Source organism: Trachinotus anak, unplaced genomic scaffold (assembly GCF_046630095.1).
Source record: "Trachinotus anak isolate AG129_WGS33_773 ecotype Australia unplaced genomic scaffold, CSIRO_AGI_Tana_v1 ptg000016l, whole genome shotgun sequence".
Taxonomy (NCBI): Eukaryota; Metazoa; Chordata; class Actinopteri; order Carangiformes; family Carangidae; genus Trachinotus; species Trachinotus anak.
The window spans coordinates 3,923,174-3,948,121 of NW_027273867.1; the positions used below are offsets into that span (position 1 = coordinate 3,923,174).

Here is a 24,948-nt window from a genome sequence, read left to right on the forward strand (position 1 = left end):
AATCTGAAATGTGAAAATGAGAAATTACTGTTCTATGGAGCGGGGACACGCTTGTATCAGGTCTGTAAGAGGTTGATGCAAGGAGAAAACATCTTTTCCTAGATGCCATAGGACAACACATCATTCACTTCTGCACCACTTTGTTGAATGCTGTCAAGCGCTGTTAGACATGGCTGCATGTTATAATGTGACAACCCATCACACTACTCTGCTACTCTGCTTATTTGACCTCATCTGCTTGTCTGAGAATTACTTGCTGGTTTGAGTGAGACAGAGAATGTGTTCTGACAGTTAACCAATGAAACAGTTACTCTTGGTTATTGATCATTGCTCGTGTAGGCTGCACTCCATCATTGGTCCGATTCATTAATCTTTCTCAGCCTTTAGCCAATAAATGCTATCAAGTGCATGTTATTGTGTCTTAGACTGTGTAATGACGACAGCTTCTATGCAAAGGTGGGAGGACAGACTGGGTGTAATTTGTTTATGTGCAGCTGTGAGAACAAAGACAGCGACAGCACTCACTCACTTTCTCTCTGCCTGTTTGTTTCTCTGTCTTTCCATCAAGCCTGCTCGTTTTCTTGTTTTCCCCCCCTGCACCCGTCCAGGTTTCATATTACTCACTGCTTCTTCTTTCCTGTTGTTCCCGCCCCCGCAGCACAACACCCCCACCCCCACTCCCCCCATCCCCCACCCTGTCCATTCACACTGTCTTTCTTTTGTATGCTTATTCCAATAAGGCCTTTATGTATTGTCACAACATGATTAATGCAGTTTTTGCAAAAGGCAGTTATTGCCAGGAGAAGGGCAGAACCACACATGAGCTAATCACAACAGACCACTGCTGTAGGTGCAGCTCCCACTCTGCCACTTGCCCTCATCCAGAGACAGAACACCGTGAAATAGATTTGTAAAAAGGTCACTGGAATGAGTTGCCTCTTAAGTACAGTAAAATGTGTCTGTATGTGTCTACTATGTCTGTTTTATGGCATTTATGATAACCGAGAAGATTATGGATGTTTTCCTGTTAGTTTATACAATAGGGACTGCTCAAATACATCTGTAAGGACATATTTTGTTATTTTATTCTGTAGGAAAGACAGCAGTGAAAGTGAGGCACCAGCCGCTCAGTGCAAATTAGCTGGTGTGTAGACTTGAGTTCAGCTGAAGTGTCTTACAGTGTATAATGTTCATGTAATATACTGAGAATAGGAAAGTTGGAAAATAGGTGATTAGAATATTACTTAGCTTTAATGGCATGAATTGATATGTTTTAATAATGTGGAAGGTATCAAAACTCAAATCAGTGAGAATGTAAATTTGAGCTTACAACCAAGTGAGAGCCAATCACGCTTGTTGTTTATTACTCCGCTACACTAGTGGGGTCTGGGATTGTGTAAGGTGAGATGTCCATGTGTTTTTTGATTATAAAGCAAGTCTAGGTTCTGTATTAACACTGTGAAAGTATCAACCGCAGAGAAATGCACACAGCCTGTATTCAGAAACTGAGCCTTAAAACAAGCCATCAGGGCTTCTGTAACTTTGTGATGTCATAACAAAGCAGTCACCACCTTCAGCCATGCACCAAGCCATGCCCACCTGGACCCACCATCCAAACTTGCGGTATTTGTTTCTCTGAGTGTTTTACTGAAATCTACTATATTTTTATTAGATCACTCAAATAACAATCAGAAGAGAGGCTCAGAGCCTCTCTTTTGATTGGCTCACTGACCTGTTGTTGCTAGAGCTCCAGAAAAAGGCCTGAGAGAGGAGATGTAAAACTATATTGGATGGTTTTTAGTTCTTCAAACCACAAATATATGTTCTTATGGATATCAACACTTAAAACACTGGAAAAGTGTGTAATATGGGCTCTTAGATGTGTTAACAATGCTAATTAGCAGTAAACACAACATAGCACTGAGGCTTTAGAGGCATTTGGTCATAAACCTAGACAAACTAAAAATTTGACCTGATGATGTTGTTAGATATAAAGTCAGGAGATCAACAACATCGACAATATGCGTAGAAAATCTTATCTTGTGGAAATCCATTCAACACTCGTGGAGACATTTCACTGTGATCAGAAATATCAACCTCATGGTGATGCTAGATAAAAAGTCAGGGTGTTGTGAATGTCTCCACAAGCCATCCACTATTTGTTAGGGTGTTGGAGGGGTCTAGAAGAGGAGGTGCTCTCCGAGGAGATGAGTCCTATTCCAGTCGTGTTCCAGTCGTGCTTCAGCCTGAACCAACCATCACTGACATTGCCATCTCTAGAGGTACACCAGCAGTATGGCTGAAAATTACACCCAAGAAATATTTGAACTGAAGCTGACACTTGTTGAAAGTATTTTGAATGTGGCCTTTTTGTCAGTAATTACAGTGAAAATCTCCCAGAGCTTTGTCCTTTCCCAGCTGAAAAAGGCTCTGAAACATAGAGACTATATTCAACACCAAAAACATGATTCCCTTGCAATAACACAACAACAGAAGGACAAATTTACCCTCACTGAAAAGCACTGACGTCAATCAGGTCCTGAACCGAATTCTGCCATGAATATACTTTATAATGGATTTAATTTGAATTACACCGAACATATGAGCAGTGGACAGAAATGACAACATGAGTCTCATGTATCTTTCTAACGACAGTGTTCACTCCCTTGTTGGGTGTCAACAATAGCAGGGGCCTCCTCTCTTCTTTCCTTTCCCTCCTCTTATACAACTCAATAGGGAGGGGCATCCCACCTGCTGCTCCAGGTAGCAGAAACAGGAGCATATGTTGCTTTATTAGTCTGTGTTTATGTGTGTGCACGTCCATTCATGCATGTGTGCTCGAGGTGCTGCTCCTCCACTAGTGTCAGTGTTTGCATGAGAGGGGGAGGGGTGCTCTCAGGCTCTCAGATTCCTGGGTCTCTTGGTGTGAGCTCTGCTGTGTTCCAGCAGTTCCATTTGGTCAACAACAGCCCTCACTCCCCAACCCCTCTAACCTCATTAGGCAACCTTAACAGGTCCAGCCTGCCAAGATCAGGTCTGATCCAGTTAACTCTTTGCTTATTATCTTCTCACACACAGAGGCTGCGGATAAACATGAAGAGTGTGTAGCTAATATACATGTGACTGGTACTGGCACAATGCAACTGATCACAAAAAATTGCAACAGGAAGCTGGTGTAATAGTGGTTACTCTCTGAAATGACTTCCCTTTTCAGTGTAAGACATGCACTGAGAATCTCCATCTCAAGTTATTTCATCAGAAATTAAGGATAATAACTTTGTTACATAATTCTAAAACTTTGATTTCCTTAAACCTTAACTCTCTTCAGTTGATATTTGGAGGGTTTTTTTGCCATATTCTGCCATATATTAAAGAGTAAATTCAACCAAATGTCTTCAAACCACTGTCTTTTTTTCACTTATTTCCGGTGGTATCCACCTCACCCATGCAGATGATTCTGGTAAAATGTGACCAGATTTTGAGATATCTCTGTCTCTGTTTCACAAGAATTATTTCTTTTGTAGAAAGCAGTTCTACTGAAAACCGTCCACAGCGACCTGGATTATCAAGACAAACCAGATCATGTTGTATATTTACATGCATTTAAGTGGCCAAGTTGGTGACTGTTTGCTTTCTCCACAGCCTTGGGCCACATTAATAAATGTGATTTACACCCTTATATGCACCATTTGAGAATGGCGACGGCGCCAATTGCAGATAAATTTGCAAGACCTATGGGGCTCTCCCAAGCTGATGCACGAGTCTGTCAAACGTCTGTGAAACGTGTGAAAATGAGCAACAGGAAATGATTTCATGTTCCAAATCACAGCGTGCATGTTGTAAATGTGATGAAATGTCATGGGCACCAGAAAAGCAGTTTCAGTAATTGGAATAGTGATAAACATTATTTCCTCAGCGAGCGCTGTCAGCCAATTTGTTATATGCTGCTTGGTTTGTCATTGGTTTTTCTACATGTGCAATGTCCATGGAAAAGACGTCAGACAGGCAACTGCAAAGAAGTAAGATGTAAGATTATTACAGGTAACAATGCATCTGGGTCCATCACGGTCCAAAATGAACTTTTCAAGTAAAAAAAAGAAATGAGACAGCCTAACATGCAGGGCTCTATTTTAACGGTCCAAAGCTCGTGGTCTGAAGCGTGTGTGATGCAAGTGCATTTAGGGTGTGTCCATGTCACTTGCTATTTTAATGTTGTAAAAAACAGTCGCTGTGCCAGGTGTGTGGTTCAAAAGGGTTGTGCTGAGTCCCTCAATTATTCATGGGTGTGTTTTGGGCGTAACATGCAATAAACCAATCAGAGGACCATCTCCCATTCCCTTTAAAAACCAAGAGCATTCACACCTTGGCAGATTGCTAATTTAATGGGGCAGTTTTTCCCACAGAGTTAGATTCTATCTACGGTCAGCTGATTACATATTGTGAAGACCAGTGAGCCCGGTCCTGACCAGTGAGGCCGGTCCTGACACACTCATACAGCAGCACAGTGCACCCTGAGGGGGAAAAGAGTGAATCAACGCACTGCTCACAGCTCTGCAAAGAAGAAACGGCACAAATCACAATGTTAGAAATTTTTTTATATGAGAAGTGTGAATAAATCTTTGGTTTGTTATGAAACTGTCGTGGACCAATTCAGGTGATGAATGGGAAACACTGTGGCGAAAGAAAAAAGAAGCTTCTCAGAAAGAAGCGAGAGACATCTATGACGCATGGCAACATTGTACAACACAGAATATGTCACAAAGAACACTGAGGCTGTATTCTAATGTTCCACCTGACTTATCCAAACATCTAAGCACATGTTCAGCTCACTCTTTGTTAATAGGCAGCGTGTATGCACTCTCTCTCTCGCTCGACATAACGTCCTTAAAATACTGAAATACTGCACCACTTACTTCAAACCAGGTTTTTGCATAATGTTGAAATATATATATATATATATATATATATATATATATATATATATATATATATATATAGGTATGTTGATCTTTTTCTTTTTTTCTAAAGCACTTTGTAACTTTGTAAAGAAAAGTGCTATATAAAGATGTCACATTTCCTGTCACATCTGTCTACACTAATATACAAAAAAAACAAAAAAAACCCAAAACAAATATATAAAAATATACTGATTTGATATATGTTTCTTTTCTTCATTGGATGTGATGGTCCTTGTGCTGATTCTGGCTCAGCCAAACCTTGAAATGATGGTTATAGCAATGCTGTCCCGTTCCAGTGTGAGGCTTTAAATACAGCCTATTCATACAGCTGTAGAGCTGCATGCACTGTGTGATGCTGATGTCATCATTTCACACAACAGCTGATAAAACCATACAGATGTCTTGTGTAAGGACTGCAGAGAATAAATAAATAAAACTATACTTGACAACAGAAGACATGTTTGGCGCTCTAGTGTATCTAGTCTACCACTGTGCACCAGTTATTGAAGAGGGCAAATACTGTACTGTTGCTAGTTCATTAGCTTAGCTATGGTCAATAAGTTCACACAGTTTAGTCAAAGGACGTATTTGTGCCATTGACTCGTGTCTCATGACTGTTAACTGCTGCTCTTCTGTGGAACAGCTGATGTCATAATTACAGTTTGAGTACAAGGGAATGGTGCTGATATGCTACGATATCTTCCTCCATGTTGGACTCCTCCAGCTCTCTGTCCCCTTAAATATCAGCACTGCCAAGACACAGACACACACCTATGTCAACAACAAACCTGTGACTTATACTAAGCTCCTTATAGTACATTCCTGTTGTCGTGATTCATGTCTTCTATTTTTTTTAAACCAGGCATTGTGAATTTTTGGTTATTACAACTCATTATAATGTCTTTAATGAAACAAATCACATCTCTACATGTCTGACAGCCCTGTTCTTTAAATTGCACTTCATACTACTTACACTTTACTGTCTCTATACTCACTGTTCCTGAGTTCTTTGCAGGTCAAAGTTTGGAAGCTACAAAAATATTTAATTCACCCCTGCAAACAAAACAGTAATCACAGCAATTCCATTGGAATTAGTAGAAATTGCCATTTTAAATGCTGATGCTTTAACACAAAAGGCAACAAAAAAAGGGAAATTGAACTGCCTCAAATGAGTATTTTTCTTACAGTGTAATGAGTGATAGCAGCATAATGTGCCTGTTTGCTGTAATGCCCTATGAGTCACTGCTGCATGGGCTCCTCTGTGGAAACACTTGTATCCAACAGAGACTCACAAATAATGGGAAATTAACACAAACCTACAGACAGTGAGATTACATAGTTGACGCACATAACGTATGACACACGTCTCATGAACCTCGGCTGAGCTCGTGTCTGACCCGTTCAAAATACCAAATATACTTTCAGTCTTATCCACACAAATGCTGTGTGCTTTTTTCCTATTTTGTCTTGTAGATGAATAGATGGGTTGGTTACATTCAATTTAAATTAAATTTAAATTCCCACCTAAAAACTAACTACTAAAAATGTTTGAGAAGACAAGCATCAAAGGACTTGACAGGTTTAATCCTTGTCTCTGTGTCGGTCTCAACGAGATATTAATATGAATTTTATGTTCCTTCGCTACAAATTGTCTGATATTTTAATTGCATGAATTGGACCTGATATTGTCACCAATTCAAGTTACAAGATTGATGAAACAAAAGTATTTAGCTTTTAAGCAGCACAGTATGCTAAATATCCCTCTTAAGGATTAACATTTTATCTTATTTAATCTTAAAGTATGAAAACCTACGAGAGCAAGATGTTAAAAATTAAGACATTTCCATCAGCTGCAGTAGTTACAGGAGATTGCTTCCTGAAAAGTTCATGCACGGCAGATGGATTTATTAGTAGTTTAACTTTTTAATTCAGGATTAAAGCACAAATCTACTATCAGAAAATGGTCCATTTGTTCTCAGACCACAAACAAAGTGGTCTGAAGTGTCGCATCTACCTGGCAAACTTTTGTCAGTGTGCTCTGCCTCACGCTGTTTGTTGCCTAACACTAGTTGTGAACTTAGTGCAGGGAGCACAGGGTCCAGTTTGCTATTCTTAGCGCTCTTGGAATGCTGTTTCCCCGTCCTGTTATTTTGTTTGCTCTCTCTCCATTTCGCTCCTGTTAGGAAACTTGTGTTTGGCCTGGCTGCTCTTATCCAGGATAACAACAGGCCCCCGAGGCCTGTGACGTGCTGTTGAACTGCTGTGGAGAGGAGGAGTCATGATAAGGTGAATAACAAGCAGCCCACAGCTCACTTTTAAAGGAAACCCCTCAACATTGTGAGAACATGCATTGCATTGCGTCGTCTTTAATAAGCCCCATTTTTGAGGATTTAGTCTTCAAATTCTGCAAAAATAAATTTCATGTAGAAATGAAGAATGGAGTTATAAATGTGAGGCATTGACAATTACTTCCTCTGTTGCTTAGGAAGTAGTGAAGCAGCATTTGTGAGCAGGTTATTACACATTCAAATACACATTTTGGGAAAAGGTTTGTGGGAAAAAGAGTGAGAAACACTCTTGACATGGCCTTAAGCAAGGCGCTTAGCCACACCATGCTTCAGTAGAAGACTGTGTTTATGTAGGACAGCTGTGAAGTGTGAATATGTGGAGCTGAATGAATGAAGCAGAATGTTTATGGAAGAGACGTTCATCATCCCCGGACAGCTAAAGGTTAAAAGAAAAATACAAACAAATAATACATATAATATAAATCAAGTCTGTATGAATGTATTTATTTATTTATTTATGTATTTCCAAAGAGAATATCTGCATATGCGCAAATATCTGTAAATATTTGCTGTGGTGTGTCTCACATTTAATCTTCAGTCTAAGCAGATGATCTCACTGAGATCAAGATCCTTTTTACAAAAAAGACCTGAGTACGTATGTATATAACAAATCATATATACATACGATGAACATAGCCAGGCATAACAAAAGCACATTGGAGACAGGCATTATTAAACAGAAAAATTATAAATTAAAACTGATTTTATAATCTGCTGTAATTCATTTGAAGGTGAAAAGTAGTACAGCTTAATTAGCAGTATCAGGCTAAAGTCACAATCCCTGTCTTTGCATAGGCTGAACTTAACCTCTGAAAAGCTGAATCACCCCTGACTTTTTAGGGCTGTATCTCAAAACACAGGGTTACAATTACTGGTGTGAATTTTGGTTTAAAAAACAGTAGCAGATTAATTTCAACAAGTTTTGTTAGTACCTCAAAAATGTGAAACCTTGTGCTGATTTTCAAATAACACTAGGCTAACTATTAGCCTAGTGTTGATGTTTCATTCACATAATGTCAGCAGAATGGGAAGAACAGAAAAAGTGCTCATACATCATTTCAAGGTGGTTAGCCACAGTGCTAACCTTAGTCACACCAGCTAAACTTTTCAACAAGCTAAATGGATCGTGTCATGCTAAAGTCACAATTTGACTTTAGTCTGTGCAAATATGTTGTTGGTTATTATAAACCAACAACATATGTTTATTTCTCATACACCAACTAAAGACAGTATACTATATTAGTTACTCTGTAATGTATACTGTAGTAAGTACTATGGAATTAGAACAAAGCATGTTAGCATGCTAACATGTGCTAATTAGCACTAAACACAAGTACAGGTGGGGATGATGGGAATTACAATAGTTTTTAAAGTATTCACTGAAAGTTGTTATTATTTACCCTGAAGGGAAAGTGAATGTTTCAAATTTGATTGATAATGTGGCTAATAACTTTGTCATTTACGTCATAAAACTAAATCAGGGCCAGACTATGCAGAAGTGGCTTGATAATACCATTCTGTGGGTCATGGGTGCATTACAATCTTCAGATGTTTAAATTGTTTATCTTTTAACAGCTAAATGATTTAAAATGCAATCTTAACTGTGAGTTGTCAAGTGAGTTGTGTCTGCAACTTTCCAAAGCCCAGGGAATCACATACCGTACTTGAATATTTAATGTGAGACTCATTCCTGTTAATCAGTGTCCTCTGACTGAATCTACAAGTTCTCAGGTCATACAGAATGTCCTGATAGCCGGCTGGTTGTGTCAGATTGTTTTCCTTGTTCCTTCTCTTCCTCCTCCTCCTCCTCCAAAAACACAGGCTGCCTGGAGTTCTTGGTATCCAGCAGGGTGATCACATGTCTCCCAGGCTTGAGTAAATCACACAGCACAGAGCAAGATGGGCCGGACAAAGGAAAATAGGCTGATAGTGAGAGAGGAGAGAGGTGGTAGTGGAGGGGGCAGGGTGGCACAGAGCACGTGTTTGAAGTAGCCCTGCTCATACCCATCCAGATGAGCCCGAGCACGTGGACAGGGGAGGAGGGAGTGCAGTGACGACTGGAAGGAGGGGAGGGGAGGGGAGGGAGCGAGGCTGTCCAAGTGGAAAACAGGCACCTCTGTAACAAGAGGCAACAACAGCACTGGACTCAAGCAGTCAGAATAACAAGCAGTCAGACAAGCATGCAGGTTGTATACAAACCTGAAGTTAGTCACATTTATTAGGAAGAAAAAATAAAGGTGAACAGATGAATCTATGAACTGACTGGATAATTCAGCTTTGACCTGCTGCAGGGCTGTATTCAGGCTTTCAGAAATACTGGGCCCATAAGTCCAAGTCCTCAGTAAAGCGTCCCCCTAGATGTAAGGACAGGTGGCTAAGAATGCCATTTCAAAGTCTTCAGCTCTGCCAGGAGTAGAATACTTTTGCTGTTGTTGTAAAAAAAATAGCCCAATTTACACACGTCCAGTCTAAAAACACCGGATTCTGCCTATAAAGCTTTAATTGAAGTATTGAACTCCTTAGTTGCTAAAACCATCAGTAAACCTACATTTCAGATGTGAAACATTAAACAAAAGAAGCATTTGACAAATGCCAATTTTCTGTACCACTTTCACAGAAACAATTGATCACATGCAGGGTGATATATTATGGACCACTCACACTGTGCTTTGCCCTGGGCTAACCGCCTGTATACCTTGATCAAAATGTTATTAATGCTATTTTGTGGTGTTTCAGCTAGGCAGGCCACATGTTCTTTTTTATTGAATACAACAGCAGAGGCCACAACCAGAGACGGAATAGCAGAAATATGCCATGATTAGCAATTTTAACCCTGGACTGATTATTTCATCTTTGCGACTTGGAGTGTGGGATATCCCTCTGGGCCGAACCTAAGCTCTCCTAAAATCTGAATCCCCCCTGACTTTTTAGGGCTATATCTTACAACATATAGTTGCAATTACTGGTGTACAGTGAACAGTCGCAGGCTAATCTCAGGAGGTTTTGTTAGCAGCCTGAAAATGGGAAATCTTGTGCTGATTATCAAATAACACAAGGCTAACTGTTAGCCTCGGGCCAATGCTTCATTCACGCAATGTCAGCAGAATGGGAAGAACAGGAAAAACACCCATTATTTCAACTTGGGAGTGCTCACACATCATTTCAAGGTGGTTAGCCACAGTGCTAACCTTAGTCACACCAGATAGATGGTCTAAATGAGCTACTTTTGTTGTGTTATGGATTTTTAGCAGTTTATTACCAAGTGAAACCAGATTCAAACAAGAACTGAATAGCTCCCATAAAATTAGGCAATTGATTGTATTAGTGTTATTGCATTTACAGCCACTCTACCAACAGTTTGTTGACATATGTGTAGTGCATTGTTATTGTCTGAGTTATAAATTCCTGCTATCTCTGATCTGGATTACAAGTTGGAGGCCAAAGTTCACACATGGCTGCTCATAATCACATTTTAAACTATGCAATACAGAACATGCCAGTGTGCCATTTCTTAGACTCTAATTTTTATTTTTATTTTTTTTTTGTGGCCAAGGGTTTAGGTTAGGAAACCCCAGCAGTTGTACATGGTCCCAACAAAGCTAAGTTCAAAACTGTTAGGTTAGCTCAAAGTCCTTAAATACACTGAGTCCTCTGGGTAGAACTGACATCTTGGCTGATTAATGTTACAAACTGCAGACATGTTAACAAGAGCAACAGAGAACAAAGACGAAGTGAAACTTGAATTGAAAATAGTGTTAGAAGAGCACTCGGAACCAATTTCCCTTCTAACCTGATAGTTGTTTGACCTCTGTTTGAGCATTTCTGACACTGACAAATTTAGATTATTTATATGAGTGGGTGTAGAAATTCTGGAAGTGAATGATATGAGATGCAGGGACTCTGCCAAAGCTTAGGGTTGAGTGAATTAACCGCCCTGCTCAGCAAGGTGAAAGATAAATCAACATCACTGTAACTTTGTTGAAAATTCACTGTATGTTTCCTTGCTGCAGAGGCTCCAGTGTGTTTGGCACTGAGCCATGCTGACACATTACATGCTGCTGGAGCACACCTGCTGGGTTTTGGTCTCCTTCTCCCTTTCCTCCTCCTCCTCCTGCACCCCACACCCCCCCAAAATCTATACCCAACCCGGTTTCCTGGCAGTGTGGTGAGAGCGCCGTTGGGCCGCATGTTTGTTTGCATTCCCTCTGCTTCCTCTTTTCACTGAGTGCTTCAGCAGAGCAGAGATAGTTAGAGCTGTGCTCCCTTCCCCCCACCCCGGCATCCACGCCTCAGCATGGTGCTACATGCCAAGCGACCTGAGACGCTCCCTGACTCGCAGTTCAATCCACTGACTTTTATTGGCGTGGCTGTTTATCACAAACACCGCGGCCAAAGCATGTAGCACAGCAGTTTATTCATTCAAACCATGATGAGGTGGTGAGTTGTTTGGTGTGACAGACAAATCAATCATTATCCTCACAGATTCAAAACACATTATCATATCATTACTAACAATTACAGCTTTGAGAGCATGGATTACACAGTAGTACACAATAATCAATATTTATATTACTGAGAAACAGCTCCGAGCTTGAGATCATGTATTGTCTGCATGTTTACCAAAGATTATAGCAGCAACTGCCAACAGTGACAGTCTTTAAATTCTGCGTCTTCCTGGTTGGATCTTCTAGGATTTTAAATTTTTGCTGGTGGATCAGATGGTGCTGTGCTTGATACGTTTTGTAAGGTCTTTGTGCCAAATATTGATGTATTTTCTCTTTCTCACAACTAATGGACAGGGATTGTATTTCAAGGCGCCCATCCCAGAATGCATTGGATGACAGGCAGGGAAAAGGCCTTGTCTGTTCACACCTGTGGGAAATTTACAGTCTCCACTTGACTCGACCTGTGTTTGGTTTGTGAGAGGAAATCGGAGCACCCAGAGGACACCTACACAAACACACAGAAACATGCAAACTATAGCTGAGAGCCAGCTGCGCAGTTGATCTCTCATCAGAACAACACAATTAAAAATGTAGAAGTGGACACATTATATAATCTGCTTTTTACTCACCGTTTTTTTGCCAAAAATAACTATTACTAGAAAAAAAAAAAAAAATTATTTCCTGTACATATCACTGACTGCACTCATAGAATCGTTTTTTACAACTGAAAAGACAGACACAGCTGGAGAGAGCAGAGAACAACTCCTGCCTCCACCTGGAGCTAATACTGCGACAGTAAATAAATATTAAATTGCACATTCTTCATTCCCAATTTTGGATTGGAAAATTAAAAATAAATAAATATGAAGCTACAGCCAGCAGCCAGTTAGCTTAGCTCGGCACAACTTATCAAACCTTATCAAATAACCAGCACAGAGACAGCGGCCAATCAGGTTTTTATATGGAACAAACAAATTACCGACAGTGTGTGTTAATGAGGGAACTTTTGAGGCAGCTGTGGACACGGCCAGGTTAGCTGCCTCTCCCTGTTTTCAATCTTTTTAATACACTAAGCGAATTAGCTGTTGGAAACATCCTCATATTTATTAATTTACAAAGCAGACATTAGAACAGAATCTATTTTCTTACTCCTGGCAAAAAGGTTAATAAATACATTTCCCAAAATGTCAAACTGTTCCTTAAAAAACAATACAAATGACATTCAGAGTTACAGTAATATGTGAGTAGCTGCTGTTCATTTGAAATAGGCCAAATTTGTAGTGGGAAATTTGGATTGTAAGAAGTTAGCAGCATAGCTAAACTAAGAATGAAGAAATGTGCATGTGGACTATAGTTAACTGCTGTTGCCTATAGGCATGGCATAGGCTATTTTAGAGTTAGCAGGGATATGCACAAATTTCACAATCACCCCCAAATTTTTTTCAACCCACCACAAAGATAGATAGAAGTTCCTGTTTGCACTGTAACCATGGATGTACAGACAACAATCATTGGATTACTTTGACACAGTCTGTGCAGATTTATAGACATTTATCTGCACTGGACATCAAAGATACCACCCTCTATAGCAATGCGCTGACTCCAGGGTTGTGTGTTTGATGTTTCAGTTTCACTGAATCTGAGAAGAAAATGTGAATTTTTGATGTAATACTCTAAAGCAGATTTTGGAACCATTTCAGATGCATTTACATGTATTCATACTGCACAACATCTTCACCTCCTACACAACATGTTAATTAGTTCCTGCTGGGTCAAACTATCTTCTTTTTTTCCAAAAGTTGATTTTACTATACTTTCTAATAAAAGTCCCTGACCTAGCTTTGATGTAAGATTCTTTATTTAGCATCAGCCACTACAAGTTTTTAACTCATTTAATAGAGTTCGACATTTTGGGAGGTATTTATATTTAATTTCTTGCCAAGAGTTATAGGAGAAGATCCAAACCACATACTCATATCTTTTAAATGTAAGCCTCCAGCTACAACCAGTTAGGCTAGTTTAGCATAAAGACCACAACCAGGGAAACACTTAGCCTGGCTCTGTGCAAAGGTAACAAGATTTCCCAACCAGCACTTCTGAAGCTCACTTATTAACTTGTTATATCTTAATCTGTGCACATATTGTACATTGCCTAACTGGTCAATCTCCAATTTAGTGTATTCCTTAACAGCACACACAAGCAAATATGAGTTGGTAAAAGACATTTATGATGATGATGCTTTTGAGCTCTGCAGAGAAACAGACCCAGATGTGAATAATAATTAAATTAAATCCATATTTTATGAATTGTTATACTTGCTCCCCATAAAAAAGAGGCAGTGTGTTAAAGATTCATTGAGGAACACAATCAACCCCCAGGGGTAACAGCACAAAAGAGAGAAGATACATAATGAGCTCTGGATTATACATGATTTCAAGAGATGGCCTAAAGAAATAAGCCATCGCAAACATGTTGATCAAAAACAACCCCGACAAAAGTTGTGAATGTGATTAATGGTTAGTTGGATCAATTCCCTATTGAACCATGAGGGGGATTTGGAAGCTTATAATGCTAGTGGAATGGCTAAAAACTGTTTATTGGTCGCTCTATCAGAAATAACTAATTGATGGACTGCCTTGAAATTTCTTTCCCCTAGTGCCACTGTGAGATTGACATTTATGGTTCAGAGTGGAATATCTCAGCAATTATCAGATGGATTGCCATCACTTCAGATATTCAAGTTCCCCAGCAGATAATTTCTGCTGAGTTCGATGGTCCTCTGACTTTTCCTCCAGCGTCACGAGCAGGTTGACATTTTTGGTTAAAAGTGAAATATCTGGTCAGCTATTTTTGATAAGATTTGAAATTTGGCACAGAACTCATGATCCCCAAAGGATGCCTTGTGAAACCTTCACCACCAGACTTTCATCTGGTGATAGAAGCCCATAACCATTTATCATTTATTAGCCATATCGCTTAACCTGTCTTAAGGTCAAGGGTGGACTGGACACAATCCCAATTTACATTGGGTGAAGGCGGGGTACACCCTGGATAGGTCACCAGTCTATCACAGGGCCGATATATAGAGACAAACAACTATCCATATTCACATTCATACCCATGGACAATTTAAATTGACCAATTAATCTAGCCTGCATGCTTTGGATTGTGAGAGGAAGCCAGAGTACCTGGAGGAAACCCATGCAGGCACGATGAGAACCAGAACCTTTTTGCTGTGAGGCAACAGTGCTAACCACTGCAACGTGCCACCCACGGTGCACCATCTCTGGGTGGAAATTTCAATTCGTTAACTACTTTGGTTTATGACCTGCAAGATTAAGCCTTTATGTACCTGCAACTATCCACCACAACTGTACTTTGTGCTTGGTGCTAATTTGCAAATGTTGAATACGGACACACTAAACTAAGATGGTAAATATTATAGCTAACAACATGCTAGCATTATCATCGAGAACATGCTAGCATGCTGATGTTAGCATTTAATCAAAGCCTCACAGAGCTACTTTTGGCCTCTTAGGAATTAGTTATACTTAAGAAAATGCTTAAATAAAAGAACTGATTTATTGGGCATGTTGTCTGTCTGTCGGTTGATGCTGGTCAGGTGCCAGTGGATCAGTTTATCACAGCTTGCTCTGGTCCAGCTGGAAGTGAGGTTGATGAGGGTGGTGAGAGTGAACCAAAAGCAATGAGCTGAAAGAGGCTAAAATGAGCAAAATACAAAGATGGAATTAATTCTAAATGGATACATCACTACTAATGACCAATTTCACATGATACAGTCATTTGATTGGTAACAACATTGATTCGTGCAGCTTTAAATATTTTATCAGTGTGTTTCACGGGAAAATTAAGAGCAGCACCACAGTGGTGTGGCTTGTTTTCACACTTTGCCTCAAACACGACAACAGTGCTGAGAAAATACCCCTTGCTCTCCGTTTGCTGGCTTTGTTCCACAATTAGCTTGTGGATGAATCATCCTGAAGGGCTCATTTTATGACGCCGTTGCTGCTCTTGTTTTCATCGTGGTGATAATGATGAGGAACAGGAGTTATTAATAAACACATTTCCTTTGGGGGGGGATCAGTCTCACACGGTTAAAGCGGAACTTGACAGTGCTCTGGATTTTCACAAGCTGTCCATGATTACTTTTGTTGTTCTGGCGTTGCTCAGTTGCAATTGAGGGTAAATGGCTGCAATGTTTGGGATCACAAGGTATTTAGAGAATCTAAGTCCTGCCATGTTAGTTTTAAAGAATTGTCATTTAAATTCATTTAAACTGAATTCAAACAGTGAATAGCAGCTGGATATAAATTGTAATTCACTCCCTATTGAATCTTGAAGCTTTACAAACAAGTGCTGAAATCAGTTTGAAAGCTACAGCCAACAGTCCCTGCTTCCTCTAAACTGACTAGCAGATGTTCACAATGTCTAATAATTCATCATTTAGTAGGGAGTAATATCTTGTCAGTCAACATCCAGCACACCACTCTGTCCACATTAAGAGGATAGAAACAAGTCTGTGCAATTATTAAATTATACTGACAGAATTTGATTGTTTTCAGTGCAGAGGCCCCTAAAGAAAACTATCTATTTTTTTATGTTGTTCTCATTACAGTGACTGATGAGGACACATCCCAAAGTAAACGCATGTCCATTTGGCTGAAGGATCCCTGCTGTTGTTCTTCTAAACAACTCCACCTCCCCCTTCCCTTTCTCTATTTCCCAGTGCATTGTGGGATGACAAATAAACAAGTCCAGGCGGAGGAGGAGTCCAATATTCAGCCTCCACACCAGGGATCTGTGGCAGAGTGTTTCTCAAAGCCGGCTGAAGCACCAGTGCTGAGTCACTCGGACTGTGAATCAGCCTGCACATTGAAAAACACTACATGTCATTCTGAACACATCTGTGTGCCCAGGCAATGGACGTCACAATACATCCATATACAGACTTAAAAACAAGGTGACAGTGAGGAAACCTGGTCTATGGAGGAACGGATAGCACCAAGATACAGGAAGAAAATACATAAAAACAATATGTTAAATAAGCAATAAGAACATGTTGCTTACAATGGAGATGCTGAAATGTATAAATTAGAATTAGGAGCTAAAAAAAATAGGTCAATATGTTATGTTTATGTAAAAAACAAACAAAAAATATCAGCAAACATATTTTTAATATTTTTTTTTTCTTTTTTTTTGAAACTCTAAGTAATTAATAAAATTATCTGCCTCAAAATTCTAGCGGGAGTTGATATGTTAGCCATACTTGAGGTGAGACATCAAAGCAGGTTTAACAAAACATGGGCGGTAAAGGAAATACAAATATGAAAGAAACATTTGAAAAAACACGAAATATGCAGTGTAACATAAGAGAGAACATAACAAGACAAAGAGTCTACAGCCATGCTCTGTGAAGCTGCACTCATGCACAGTGGTGACTTGTGGCAATCTATCTTGTTAGTGTGGTAACTACACTAAATATAAAGCACTGCTGAGTCTGATGGGGTCGTCATTAGTTTTGCATATATTTTATTCTAAACGCCAGTTCATCCTGTGTGAAACATAAATGTCCGGACACAACTGTAGTTTAGGGGTTTAGACACCAACCGTGAACTACAAAATTGCCAATGTCAATCCAACTTGGTACTGTTGTTGCATCTGTCTCTCCTGTAATTTCCTGTCATCTCTCTACTGTCTGTGTTGGGATAAAGCAGGATAAGTTGGTTTGGTGGCAAAGTTACCAGAGTCATTATGGTTCATTTACTATGGCCCATGAATCTCTGAACAAAAGTCCATGACAATCCATCAGTCGTTACTTGATTGATATGAATGTAAATATATGTAAATGAAGAAAGGAAAGTATATAACATAATATGACATGTAAATTATAACATGTAAATCATAAAAAAACATAATGTATATTTAAATTACAGGCATTTCCAAAGAAATGCCTATGGAACACAACTGATTTTATCAAACCTGATTTACAGAGACAGTTGCATTGTTATTTAGTTACTGCTTAGATAATAACACAAACGTTGAAATCCCAAGGCAGTGGGAGTCTGTCCTGCTGCTTCAGCACACTGTCACCATGGCGATCCCTGGGGAAAGGTCATGAGCCACCCGGCTGGGATGTCTGTAGATTGGCTATTGATGCTGATGACACAAGACTCGCTGGCACATACTGGTCATCCTTCAGCTGGCTCGCTGTCAAACTTTGCTCTTTCAGAGGATCATTTTCACAAAGCTCTCCAGCTCTCTGGTCGAGGCTGTGCACAAAACAGCTTCGACTGATAAGTGTCTCTGAAGGCTGGGACAGTATTGTTTTTGAAGAAAAAACTGCTAATACCTGGTATTTCATGTTTTAAATTTGATATGTTAATGTCAGAAATTTTGGATTTTCTGAAACTCTCCACTGAAACTCATACTAATAAAATTCTATTAGATGAGTTAACAGCTGCTCATCCTCCCCATGTGCAATTTCCATTTCAATCCAGAAGAGCACTCCTGGTCCATTTAAAAACTGTCAAAAGCATTACCCACATTTTACAAGTGTTTAGTTAACAAGACACATTGATCCACTGAGCACTTGCTCATTTATTTTGGCACATTTCACTTCACTATAAGACTCATCTGTGGAAAAACCTTAATTTCTAATTTTTAAGGATTTGTTTTCATTTGATCCATGTGAAACCTCCTCAAATTTGAAAAATGGTAAATGGACTACTTATATAGAGCTTTTCTAGTCTTATTGACCACTCTAAGCACTTTACAATGTTTACAATGAATTATTGTTTAGAGGTGGTGGAGCTCTGTTTTTGGGACCTAAAGGCCCTCAGAAGAATATCAGCGCATTTATAATGGGCAGAGAGACATTCAATTAAAATAATAACACAAGGCAGTTTAGCATCAGCTCGACCAGAGAAACAAAGGTTATGTGGGTGAAATTTAATAATATATCAAATTATTTATTGCATGGCATCATTTCACATAACATGTGGCCACTGTAATTATAAAAGCATTGGGGGTTGCAGAACCTTCCTCTTACATTGATACACAAAGGAATGCAGCAAATTGTGTGGTTCATACTCAAGAACTCACTACAAGACTCACTACGATGAACTTTGACACGCGAAACTGTCCCATGGCAAACCAGGTCACATGACACTCACTATCCTGCCTTTTCCTTACAGAAATAACAGTTGTATAACAATGAATTCATTCTTCTGAGACACTCTGAAATGACTCCATATTATTAAAATGTGATCAATTAAGGCAATGAAAATAAAAAGCCTTGAATATCCAGATCAATATCATTCTCAGGGAGTCAGCAGGAACCCAACAAATTAAAACTAAAGGCCTTTCTCTCACTGGTCCAACATAAAGGCCTTGGTCTCTCCGCCACTGATGATGATATATCCTGCTTCACAAAAGAGGCATGGTTTGCCACAGAGGCACCTGGCTTGCTTGTACCCTCAGTGGGCTTGCCTTTCATGTGTACCGTCTGGGCCACCAGGATGCCCCCTTCCAGCGTTACATACTTGTCAAGGACGCTTGAACTTACCTGTACCACTTTTACATAGCACAGCCCATTCAATAGATATTTCAAAGATTTCTATACACACACACACACACACACCACCATGTCCTCTGTACCATGGCAGCAGAACATAAAAACGTTAGATTCACATAAGTGATGCTGACAGTAGGTCTGGTTGCACATAATCAAAGCAGAGAAAATCAACTTGACTTCTAAATGTACTCCGCTCACTGCTGTCATCCAACAGAGGCAGAACAGTCACGTCTCGTTTGACACACAGGTATCGCACACAGCCAAAATGCATGCATCACAGCAGGGAGTTCAGCACTCAGGGTTTCATACTGATTGCAACAATGTGGATTACTTCGAATGTTTACATTTCTTAAGTTTCACATCACAAGCCGAGGTTATATTTGTGACGTGGCTGTGTCGGTGAGCTGGAAGCTGCGTGAAATTTCAAAAAATGTACTGTCCCATGAAACCTCACACAGGATCAAAATTACAGTTTCATTACATTACAATATTTCTCTGAATTTGTCTTGACCTTAAGGACATCAGCTGACAAAACAATCTCAACTCAAGTTCCTCTTATTCACTAGTCATGTACCATATCACACAGTCTTCACTGGAAGTTTGTTTTTTTACACTGTATATTTTGTTATCCCACATAACAACACAAATCCTTGTGTGGTGTTTTTCTTGGATCATTGTCACAACTTGTTTATAATGCTTTGTTACTGTTTATGCTATCAGATGATCTCACCAGCTGGCTGGAGAAGTAACCCAGTGAGGTTCATGTGACATATTATCAACATTTTGATTGACTGTTGCATAACCTAGTTGGAGAATGAATACTTTTGTCCTACAGTTATTGTTTCCCAAGTCACCCACAACAGTTCAGTAACTTGTAATAGGATTGTTAGTTTGAGTGATTGTTAAAGTAGCTAACCAGCTAGCCATTAGCCTGGTCGACCTGTCTGTCACTTTACAATACTGCCACTGTGGTATCTGGTCTGTCCTGAAAAAGTAGCATATTATAACTTCTTGTATTGTAAAACGCAATAATAACTGACGCTCTTCAAAAGACTGGTGAGTAAACAGCTGTTATGCTAATGTTGGCTATGTAGCAATAGCAAAACTTAAAAATAGCTCCTTTAATTGTCAATATGTGACAATAAGTCAATATGTTATATGTTAGCCACACTACTATTCTGTCAGTTGGTCGGCCCACTAAGCTAAGCTTTGTACAGACATCCAATATTCCCTTTGAATGAACTGTAATATTTTTAGAATCTGGCACCAATATCCAATACTTTGGTTTCGACCAAATACCTGAAAACAAAGTCATCATTATTGTTTACTGACAGATGTTGGATTCTCATGTCTGTAATGTGGGGCCGTAAAACGAGGTGCAAAACGTCAGCATTTTAACATCGTCATTGTGAGCAATTTAGCATACTGACATTAGCGTTTAGCTGAAAGCATCACTGTGCTTAGGATCAGCCTCACAGAGTCACCATGTCTGTGGAGTGTCAATACACATACAACCAAAATGACTGTTGCATAAATCCACAGCATCTGAAACGAGTTTGATCAGCCGGAGGAGCTGCAGTAAACACTTTTGGTGGTCACACAACACATCACTTGGACGACTCCGTTTTGAGCAAATCCATGCCATTAGTCTTGTTACTGTCAGTTACTTAAGTTGTTAATGTTAGGTGACACTTGAGCTCAATTATGCAAAAAGCAAAATGAAACAATATCAAATTAATTTAGAAAAATGAAGGGACATATCTGCATGCCCTACATACACTGTGGAGCAGTGTTTCCCTCCTACACATGAAAGGAATGATTTATAGCATTTCACCTGCCTGTACCCGTTTTTAAATTTATGTTTTATTCCTTTCTCAAATATAATAAGTAAAAATATGTGAATGTGCAGCGGTGCTCACATTTGCACAATAAATTGCATTTTAAACATTCAAGGCTCAGTGTTAGAATTTTGTTTATTGGCATTATTGGTATTTACAGTTTTCTGTGAAAATCTACATATAATACAATGACATTTCTTTATTGTCAGACATATAATAAATGCATCCTATAACTTGAAAAACTTCTTCTTTTATCATGTACTTCTTAAGTAGAACATGATTCCACAAGGGTTAAATAGCAAATTATCAGGAAGGAGATGCACACTGTTTGATTAATTGCTTTCCACAGCAATGAACTGTTGATTATCCACAGGCAACGTCCCTGCATGCTGTTTGTATTATGACCCACTTCTACCTCCAATTTCAAAACACTCAGGCAATGTAGGGCAGCAGTTATGCCGCTCCAAACCACTCAGCCAGCCAAACAATGCGCACAGTAACATTGTGTAGTTGGGCAGTATTTTATCAAAGCAGGATGATTTGTTCCAGCAGGTACTGCGCCTGCAGGGACTAAAACAGATGGAGATTCAGTGAGAGTCAGTCAGAGACACAGTCGCTGTGGAGTTAGCAGAACACTGTTTGGCAGAGTGAAGGTGAGAAAGATCAGAAGTCAGGATGCAAAGCACAAAAAAAAAAAAAAATCATGAAATTGAATGAACTTGCTAGTCGGTGAACAAAAAGATGATGGCGAGTTGTGGAGAAATGTTGCTGCTTCCAAGCCCCGTTCAATACTACGTGAGAATCATGTTAGATTTTAGTGAATGAAATTGCTCTTTTTCTCGGCTACATCACACAGATCTGTTGTGGTTTCATGCCAATGCCTGTGCATAAATGAGTTATAATCTCCATCTATTTAGCCATAGATAGTCACATCAACCAAACCATTTTATCTTAACTGAATGTTCATAAAAATGAAGCTATTCTATCATTTCATTAAACAAACAAAATAAACAAACAATGAACAAATAGAGCCTCACACTTGATGACCCACCTCAACTTTCTGGCTTATTTCCTACCTTGGCTCACTGAACAAGCTACCAAGCAAATATCCTTTAGGGAAAAGTAGTTAATGTCATTTTGCAGGCTAACTGGGTATGTTTCTGCTGCCCCTAAATGGCCAAAAATCAATTAATAAACAACACAATGAAAATTATAAAGGCAAGTGAGCTACTGTTAGTAATGCAAGTTCATTTAGACAGATCTCCGAGCCCTTCTCAGAGCTTCACGTAAGCAAACACACATGGGCGTCGTTCTGACATGTGTGTGTGTTTCTTTTATATAAGTACAGACAGGGGTGTGATGTTTGCAAAGAGGTTGCACAGAATCTCAGCAGAAGTATAATTCCAGCTTCAGCTGTCAATCAAACACTTGCCCACCTATTCAGGGGCTCCTACGCACAAGTGCAACTATGGCATACACTGTGTTACTCGGCTGATCAGCTATTTGAGTAATAGAGGGCAAAATGTTTGTGTGCTTGTGCATAGGAATAGTTAAACGGTTGAGAAAATGAAGTTCCAAAGGAAAGGGCTGTTTGACAGCAAGATAAAGCCATGAAATTTTTCAAAATAAAACTTACACTTAAATTGATATTGGCTTTTTTTGGTGGGCATGTTTTTAATGTGGCTAAAACACATATGGCACGTCACTCAGCTTCTGTGCTGGTGCTCCCGGCTGCTTCTCTAACCTGATAGGGTGACAATCCAAATCTACTGCAGGTAATATACTGACTATGTAAAACTACCTCACACAACAACACGTCAAACAACCCAAATTATTACCTTAAAGGGAAATTTTGGCAGAAACTGGGAGTTCAAGAGGTGATTGGCTAATATTTGGTTGAATAGTCAGTGTGGATGACATTTTTACTCTTCCCGTCTAAATGGTCCTGAGTTTACCCACCAGGCAGCTGTGCAAGAGTGAAAAGTAATTAACAGCTCAATATTAGTTCATGCCTTTGGTCATCAGTCTAATCCTGATGTGTTATGAATTTCACAGGCCAGGTTAATAGATTAGAACTAATTCAATGAATTGGACAGACGGAAGCAATATGCTGCTGCAAGGACAAACGCCTAATGTACCATTAAGGGCAATATGAGCACTTAGGTCATCTCACACACTAACATGTAGTTATCATGTTTTGATAACACATGTGATTAGTTTACACATGGGCAGGTTGGCTGTGTCAGGCAGCCATGCTGTGGTAACTGAATTCTACTGTGGAATATTCAGCTGTGAGTGGTAAAACAAGTACAGTCACATGACGTTATAACTATATCTATCATATATCTTTAGTTTGACAGCCATTTTCCTCGTACTCTGTGACGCATATACAAGTCATCTTACAGCCATGCATTTCCACTGAAGTCCTAAACAGAAACACACACACTGTCTCTGTCACACACACACACTCACACACACACACACACACACACACACACACACACACATACACACATACACACACACATGAACCATACTTGCAAAACCCTAACCTTACACCTAATTTAAAACATCTTCATTCATTTATAAATGATTTACATTATTGGCACCTGGTTTTTAGCCCCATAAGGAAGACAAGTCCCCATAATGTGACTGAGTAGACAGACAGACACACACACACACACACACACACACACACACACACACACATACAGAGATCCAAAAGTCAGAGGCTACCTTCTGAGACAGTTAATAAGTAGAGCTGTCAGCTTTATCACGTTAATCGCGATGAGATTAAGGACCGATCATAACGCGTTATTTTTTAAAATCGTGTTAATCGTGTGACGCCAAAGATTCTTTATTTTACACCGTTACTGCTGCTGTTAACAAAGATTCTACAGCGCTACGTTCTAGAATCTTTGGCTGCTACTATTTTGACCCTTTGAGGCACCCTTTCTTGTTGTCAAGCTGCCACAGACACTTCCTACAAAGATTTTACATGGCGGAGCAAGATGCTTCATGGCAAGTCATGTCTATGGGATCAAGGGGGGGGGTGGTTCTGGTCTGTATAAAAGGGCGTGTCTGGAGGCCTAAAGTGTTTAAATCAAATGCCTGAATCGATGTTGGTGAAGAATCAATGAGTTGGAAAATAAAAATATAACTTACCCAGAGCTCGTCTACGAATTATTAGACATCTTCATAATTACACATCAGACATGCTAACATTAGCTTCTAGTTCAGACAGACTGACGGTTATGTGTTGTAAAGCAAGAGAAAACATATATATATACATATATATGATCTCTAGATCTCAATTATCTCTCTCTCTCTCTCTCTCTCTCTCTCTCTCTTTATATATATATATATATATATATATATACACATGTTGAACCTTCCTACCCTGCAACATTATGATATGAGTGCTCAGCACTCATATGTTGTACCACACCCTTCTTCAAACTCAACCTTCATTTTAATCTCAAGTACACACCTGTAAAGTTTTGAGTTTTGCTATCACGGTGACAAAATCCGTTGACAGCTAGAAAAACATAGAAACACCAAAGTTCTAAGACCCACCTCTGTGGTTTCAGTGCAGATGTCTAACATGACAGACATGACATCAGGGTGGCTTCATTCTCCATTCTCTGACTTTTCACTTTACAATGTGAATATCACGCCACTTCTGTTGTTCTTTTCCTATTATGTGTCCATCAGATACATGTAAAGCCACAGGCACTGTTCCGCTGCAGTGATTACTAGAGTTT

The 24,948-nt window shown here is 39.4% G+C and overlaps 1 protein-coding gene across 1 annotated transcript in view; it reads right to left on the minus strand.

Annotated features, from left to right (window-relative positions):
- The window catches only part of rpl15 (ribosomal protein L15), a 397,523-nt gene extending 375,583 nt beyond the window's left edge, over positions 1 to 21,940 (minus strand). The window contains exon 1 of the mRNA XM_071500581.1: positions 21,926 to 21,940. The gene's annotated coding sequence lies outside the window, so the exon portion shown is untranslated. The remainder of the gene's footprint in view (positions 1 to 21,925) is intronic.
- Between the last annotated feature and the right edge of the window lie 3,008 nt (positions 21,941 to 24,948).